This window comes from Oncorhynchus mykiss, chromosome 23, assembly GCF_057628025.1.
Source record: "Oncorhynchus mykiss isolate SJ-2025 chromosome 23, ASM5762802v1, whole genome shotgun sequence".
Lineage (NCBI taxonomy): Eukaryota > Metazoa > Chordata > Actinopteri > Salmoniformes > Salmonidae > Oncorhynchus > Oncorhynchus mykiss.
This window is the reverse complement of record NC_143044.1, coordinates 28,745,241-28,753,625: the sequence shown is the minus strand read 5'-3', so window position 1 is coordinate 28,753,625 and position 8,385 is coordinate 28,745,241.

Genomic DNA, 8,385 nt, shown 5'->3' with positions numbered 1-8,385 from the left:
CAGATTGCTTTAACATGATGGGGTTAGCTGATGCGTAAAATACCTACCCAGGCATTGTAAGATCTGGCAGGCGTCAGCAACCTGCATGCGCCCCCATTGTCTTGTATTTTCTTGTGTGCAATTTAAAAAAAATAAATGTCGACATGTGACTCAAAAGACAAAACCAATCAAAAACTGGATTCCTGGAAGAAGAAAAAAATACCCCAAAGCGAAAGAGCTTGTTTACAATTCATCAGTTGTTTATTTTGGTTTACACTGGTTTTTGTTGAGTACTCCCAATATATTACATACTTTGTTCTTGTAACATACAAACAATTATGTTTTTTGACTGAATACAGGCAGGGTTTGTCCCAGACACAGAAATTATTTCAGGTAGGAGTAGAAATTAACTCAGTGCAGTCAAATACACCAATCATACTGTATATTCTACCTATCAAAAGTTTGGGGTCACTTAGAAATGTCCTTGTTTTTGAAAGAAAGCGCTTTTTTTGTCCACTAAAATAACATCAAATTGATCAGAAATAGTGTAGAAATTTTAATGTTGTAAATGACTAATGTAGCTGGAAGCGGCTGATTTTATTTTTATTTTTTAATTGAATATCTACAAAGGTGTACAGAGACCCATTTATCAGCAACCATCACTCTGGTGGTCCAATGGCACATTGTGTTAGCTAATCCAAGTTTATCATTTTAAAGGCCTAATTGATCATTAGAAAACCCTTTTGCAATTATGTCAGCACAGCTGAAAACTGTTGTGCTGATTTAAAGAAGCAATAAAACTGGCCTTTAGACTAGTTGAGTATCTGGAGCATCGGCATTTTTGAGTTTGATTACAGGCTCGAAATGGCCAGAAACAAAGAACTTTCTTCTGAAACTCGTCAGTATATTATTTTTCTGAGAAATGAAGGCTATTCCATGCGAGAAATTGCCAAGTAACTGAAGATCTTGTACAACGATGTGTAAGAGGACAAGTACATTAGTGTCTAGTTTAAGAAACAGACGTCTCAAGTCCTCAACTGGCAGCTTCATTAAATAGTACCTGCAAAACACCAGTCTCAACATCAACAGTGACGAGGCGACTCTGGGATGCTGGCCTTCTAGGAAGAATTTCTCTGTCCAGTGTATGTGTTCTTTTGCCTATCTTAATCTTCTGTTTTTATTGGCCAGTCTGAGATATGGCTTTTTCTTTGCAACTCTGCCTAGAAGGCCAGCATTCCGGAGTTACCTGTTATGCCTTAGACCCCCCTCCCCCAAACACCACGTAAAGTATATTTGGTGAAAGATAAAAATCCAACTAAAATTGTAGCTGAGAGAGAACTTAGTGCTTTTGAAATTATACACTATGTGTGGGGCATTAAACACTGTCTGCTGACATCTGGCATTGCACATGTAAACACAATTACTATGACAGAAGGGGCAGGCTTGCCAGCTCTATTGTTAGTAGATGTAATGTACAAATCTGACATTTAGCAGACGCTTTTTTCCAAAGCGTCTTAGTCATTTTACATATGGGTGGTCCGGGAATTTAACTCCCTACCCTGGTGCTTCAAGCACCATGCTCTACCAACTGAGCTACAGAGGATATAGAGTACACACTTCTTCCTCTCATTATATTGCAGTTCCAGTCCTAGACAGGGGGAGGGAAATGATTGGGCAGAGGTGGACAGGGACAGCTGTAACAGGAATGAGGAATGTGACACGCTCAAGGGCTTAAACTCCACTCCCAAGGTCTGCTTTCGTTGGCTGGTCAGGAGTGACACGGACTGGCCGGGTGGGGGAGGGCACATTTTAAAGCCTAACTTGTTTTGAGCCACCTGATGAGTCATTATTCGGAGACACTCCGCAACAGTCTGCTGTCTCGATTTACTGTCAGATTTCAGGTGGATTTGACTCATGTGTAGACGAACAGGTCTGCTCTGTCTCTGCTCTGTCTGCTCTCTCTACTGCCGAATAAACTAAACCAGTTCTACTGCAGATTCACCCCCCCATCATCATCTACCACCAACCCCCCACTGTCTTCCCTCCCCTACTCCTCTATAGGCTCCCCTCCCCTCTGTCCCAATAGAGTTCACCAGCTTTTAGTCCTAATACCCAGACATTATTTACCTCTGGTTCGTTCAGCCATCCCTATGGGGAAATTAATGGTGAAAGAACAGAGTTTTGGGATAAACGCAGAAAATAAGGTCTGAGGTTAACACAGGCTTAGGAGATCTTATAAGTTTTGTTATATGAGATATCAGTCAGTTAACATTACTTTTATGGATTAGGAAGCCTTTGTGCTATTTTAAAATGAGAAATGTTTCAAAATTCACAAAAATGACATTAGCAAATTAAGATTATCTCATTGAGCAAATGTTATAAGCTCTACCCCTGTGTTTACCACAGACCTTATTTTTGGTATTTAAACAAAACCCTTAAAAAAAATGAATTTCCCCATAGGCTTTTTCGTACAAACCATGGCGGAGTTGGTGCCTACAAAAAGACAATATTACTATTTATCTCTATGCCAAAAATAATAAATAATGTCATTTCTAAACGGTTCACCCGATATGGATGAAAATACCTTAAAATGAAAGCTGATAGTCAGCTTTCCTTTACTTTAAAACCCAAACTTTTGGAATATAGAGCCAAAAGAAGAAAAAGTGCTTCAATGTCCAAATTACAAAGGGCACTGAAGTTAATATCATAGGCCTAATAGTACTGTAGAGCTCTTTTTACTTACACACAACATAGCTGGATTGCCCCGGCCTGCCCCCAGGGGTCCACCACCCTGCAACGCCCCAACCCAACACACCCCACTCAGCTTTAGGATCTTAGTGAAACATTCATTATTGGTTTCAGGTGTGTTTGGCCAAGGCCAGAGTGACAACAAACAGTACGGCAGACCCCCAGGGCCAGGACTAAGCAGCCCAGTAGCTAGGGATATTTAATAGTTATCTTCCCTGACTTGGGCATGTTTTCAATACAGACTCCTTTTTGTCGTACAGTATTCAATATAAGGCATACAGACTTTATGAAAGTTGCACAGTACAGTTCTTTCGGGAAGTTTTCAGACCCCGTGACTTCCACATTTTGTTAGGTTACAGCCTTTTTGTAAAATGGATAAAATCAAATAAATTCCTCATCAATCTATACACAATACCCCATAATGACCAAGCGAAAGCACGTGGAGTCCACCTGTTTTAAGTTCAATTGATTGGACATCATTTGCCAGAGTTACACGCCTGTCTATATAAGGTCCCACAGTTGACAGTGCATGTCAGAGCAAAAATCAAGCCATGAGGTCAAAGGAAATGTAGAACTCGGAGACAGGATTGTATTGAGTCACAGATCTGGGGAAGGGTGCCAAACTCTTCCTTGAGCTGGCCATCTGGCCAAACTGAGCAATCGAGGGAGAAGGGCCTTGGTCAGGGAGGTGACCAAGAACCCGATGGTCACTCTGACAGAGCTCTAGAGTTCTGCTGTGAAGGTGGGAGAACCTTCCAGAAGGACAACAATCTTTGCAGCATTCCACAAATCAGGCCTTTATGATAGAGTGGCCAGACAGAAGCCACTCCTCAGTAAAAGCCACATGAAAGCCTGCTTGGAGTTTGCCAAAAGGCACCTAAAGACTCTCAGACAATGAGAAACAAGATTCACTGGTCTGATAAAACTCGTTGGCCTGAATGCCAAGCGTCACTTCTGAAGGAAACCTGGCACCATCCCTATGGTGAAGCATGGTGGTGTTAACATCCTGTTGTGGGGATGTTTTCCAGTGGCAGGGACTGGGAGACTGGTCAGGATCAAGGGAAAGATGAAGGGCGCAAAGTACAGAGAGATCCTTGATGAAAACCTTCTCCAGAGCACCCATGTCCTTGAGTGGCTCAGCCAGAGCCCGGACTTATGATGTACTACCTGACTCCATTATAATTCGAAGGCTAAAGGCCAGTAATTGTATCCAGTGGGTGTAGCCAAGGTTGCGAGCCTTGTGTCACCACTCGGAATACTATAGGATGCATGTGTCCAGGTTTACCATTATGCAATTATTAAGAGGCTCAGGAACAAATAGTTAATATCTTACAATCAATGTCCTAGCAATTATTGAGTTAACCTTAGCTCAGAGATGCACAGTTAGAGGCAGAGTATACAATGGCTTGCGAAAGTATTCACCCCCCATAGCATTTTTCCTATATTGTTGCCTTACAACCTGGAATTAAAATAGATTTTGGGGGGTTTTGTATAACTTGATTTACACAACATGCCTACCACTTTGAAGATGCAAAATATTTTTTATTGTTCAAGAAATAAGACAAAAAAACAGAACTTGCATAACTATTCACCCCCCCCCCCCCCGCCACCCAAAGTCAATACTTTGTAGAGCCAACTTTTTTTTCTTAAAAAAAATTGGACCCCCTTTTCTTCCCAATTTCGTGGTATCCAATTGTTAGTAGTTACTATCTTGTCTCATCGCTACAACTCCCGTACGGGCTCGGGAGAGACGAAGGTCAAAAGCCATGCATCCTCCGAAACACGCTTCTTAACACAGCGCGCATCCAACCCGGAAGCCAGCCGCACCAATGTGTCGGAGGAAACACCGTGCGCCTGGTGACCTGGTTAGCGTGCACTGCGCCCGGCCCACCATAGGAGTTGCTAGTACGCGATGAGACAAGGATATCCCTACCGGCCAAACCCTGCCTAACCCGGATGATGCTAGGCCAATTGTGCGTCGCCCCATGGACCTCCCGGTCGCGGCTGGCTGCGACTGAGCCTGGGCTCGATGTAGAGACAACTTTTGCAGCAATTACAGCTGCAAGTCTCTTGGCACATCTAGCCACTGGGATTTTTGCCCATTCTTCAAGGCAAAACTGCTCCAGCTCCTTCAAGTTGGATGGGTTCCGCTGGTGTACAGCAATATATAAGTCATACCACATATTCTCATTTGAATTGAGGCCCGGGCTTTGACTAGGCCATTCTAAGACATTTAAATGTTTCCCCTTAAACCACTCGAGTGTTGCTTTAGCAGTATGCTTAGGGTCATTGTCCTGCTGGAAGGTGAACCTCCGTCCCGGTCTCAAATCACTGGAAGACTGAAACAGGTTTCCCTCAAGAATTTACCTGTATTGAGCGCCATCCATCATTTCTTCAATTCTGACCAGTTTCCCAGTCCCTGCCAATGAAAAACATCCACACAGTATGATGCTGCCACCACCATGTTTCACTGTGGGGATGGTGTTCTCGGGTTGATGAGAGGTGTTGAGTTTGTGCCAGACATAGCGTTTTCCTTGATGGCCAAAAATTTAAATTTTAGTCTCATCTGGCAGGAGTACTTTCTTCCATATGTTTGGGGAGTCTCCCACATTCCTTTTGGCGAACACCAAACATTTTTGCTTATTATTTTCTTTCAGCAATGACTTTTTTCTGGCTACTCTTCCGTAAAGCCCAGCTTTGTGGAGTGTGCGGCTTAAAGTGGTCCATGGACAGGTACTCCAATCTCCGTTGTGGAACTTTGCAGCTCCTTCAGGGTTTTCTTTGATCTCTTTGTTGCCTCTCTGATTAATGCCCTCCTTGCCTGGTCTGTGAGTTTTGGTGGGCAGCCCTCTCTTGGCAGGTTTGTTATGGTGCCATATTCTTTCCATTTTTTTATACTGGATTTAATGGTGCTCTGTGGAATGTTCAAAGTTTCTGATATTTTTTTATAACCCAACCCAGATCTGTACTTCTCCACAACTTTGTCCCTGACCTGTTTGGAGAGCTCCTTGGTCTTCATGGTGCCCCTCGCTTAGTGGTGTTGCAGATTCTGGGGCCTTTCAGAACAGGTGTATATTTACTGAGATCATGTGACAGTTAAATAAAGTCCACCTGTGTGCAATTTAACTAATTATGTGACTTCTGAAGGTAATTGGTTGCACCATATCTTATTTAGGGGCTTCATAGCAAAGGGGGTGAATACATATGCATGAACAACTTTTCAGTTTTTTTATTAAATTTTTTGCCTTTTACATGAAATTCAAATAAAAATCCATTTAAATTACAGTTTGCAATGCAACAAATTAGGAAAAACGCGAAGGGGAATGAATACTTTTGCAAGGCACTGTATACAGTATGCTATGGATATTGTGAATAACATTTACCATTAAACATTTCACTAAATGATAATATCACACAGAAATGTGAGGACTACGGTTCGTATCCATTTAAAAATAATCAGATTCATTAGTTTCACAAATAAGAATATAATTAACAAATGGTACACACCAGAAATCTTCCTGATGAAAATAATTCAACATTTCCTAACTCTTTTACCAGCATAGAAAAATCCCCACTCCGGCATACAAGCATATCGTATATCAGGAGATCGGTTTACCAATGACTCTATGATCGTTTAAACCCAGCTTCTATTCTTCCAAGAGCGCCAAATCCCAGTATCTCCCATAGTCTAATTAACATCACTTTGCATGGCTCAATTTTTTTTTATCTGAGCCATGAAAACACAAATATTGTTGGATCTAATCATCACAACTCTTATCTAAATTATACATGCGCAGCCGTGTATCGCTCCTCTTTAAACTATTCACTGTCCGACGAACAGAATAACAGTTTCTCTGTAACAATAAATCCATAGCACTTACAGTACAATGAAACATCAAAATTCTTGGCTCTTTATGAAGTCTTTAAACAATCCAAACATGACAATTTAATTCACAGTGACATTAATTTAGTCAATTCAAGTTTCATTAGTCTTCACCTTTCCTGGCTTCAGTGACCCTAGGACTTCTGTGGAAATGTATCTTCATCTAGATTGCCACAGATAAGGTGTGTTTGACCCTTGTGACAGCCCACAGATGGTCTATGGCAAACAATGCCATAAATCATGATAGTGTCATCACGTTGGGCCTAGGCGCTAGACATATCTTCATCACTGGCCTTCTTCATCGATAATTTGTTCACTCTTTTCCACTACAACATTGCTATACCGACTATTGAAAACTCGCATTGCGCTGTCAGTCTTCAATCATTTGGCCGCTGGTTTCATAATTTCATTCATGTCTAGTGTGATTGAGGAAAAAATAATAGCTAACGTTAGTCAACTTTTGGTTAGCTCTAATAGTGCATCAGCTGGTGGAAATGAGCCAAGTTAATTTACTTCTGTTGACAAAGCAAAGGCTACAAAACATTTCCATACATCCAAGAGCTGTTAGATAGTGATACCTGACAGATAGCTACCACAGCCAGTTCAGCTCTAGCTGACGTTACATGTGAGTTACACTACTAGCTCAGCACTGGGAATAAAATAAATACTTTTTTCTGTTAAGTCAAACAGCAGTTACCTTGCCAGATACATCATTCAAATAAAGAGTAGCCAGTTTCTCCTCTGCTTGCTTTTACAACTCTGAAAAAAAGCACAACACAGAGAGACATCTGCCTCTGTTCGCACGCTCTGTGGTGTCCTAAATCCAGCCGGCTGAAACTTCCAAACAGCCTACCCAACCGCTCTGAGGCTTCCGCATGGTCCTAAAGCATACTGATACCTCTTTTTGTATCACAGTGTAATGATAATACTAGGGGGACAAAAATGCAATTTCAGAATGTCGGGCGGGTCATGTCCCCCGTGAAAGTTGTGCCCCTGAGTCTTAAGTTCCGAGGACAGGTTGACCGACTAATGGCCTGGTGCAGTCACAACAACCTGGAACTCAATCCAGTCAAAACCCATGGAGATGGTGGTTGACTTCAGAAAATGTTCCCCTCGAGGTTGATATCTCAGCCATTAGCACGGCTGAATCATTAAAATTAATGGGGACCATCATCTTCCACAACCTGGGAGGACAACATCTCAGTGGTGACCAAGAAGTCTCACTAGAGGATGTACTATCTGCACCAGCTGAAGAAACGCAACCCCTCTCAAACAATACTGGTTCGGTTCTACACGGCCACCCTTGAGTCCATCTTCACCTCTTCCATCACCGTCTGCATCTTCCCGCTCCAATGGAAAACTTCAGCTCATTGTCCAATCTGCTGAGAGGGTCATAGGCTATCCCCTGCCCTCCATCGAGAACCTGCACAACTCCAAGACAAGGAGAGGTGCAGGAAAGATAATCACTGACACCGCCCACCCCATCTTTCAAAGACTCCCTTCTGGCAAACGGTTGAGGTCATTCATGACCAAAACCACCCGCCACCTGAACAGTTTCTTCCCCCATGCTGTGGCTCTCTCCAACCGACCATCGGGCTAATCGGGAGTAAGAGACGAACATTGCACCTTGACATCAATGACCTGTAATACTAAATTGTTTTACAGTCTATTTTTATGTTTACTGTATTTTGTATTTTATATTCTATATTTTGACTTTTGACTGTCTGCATTCTGTTTGTACATTGTCTATTGTTGGCAGCACCTATTCACAAATT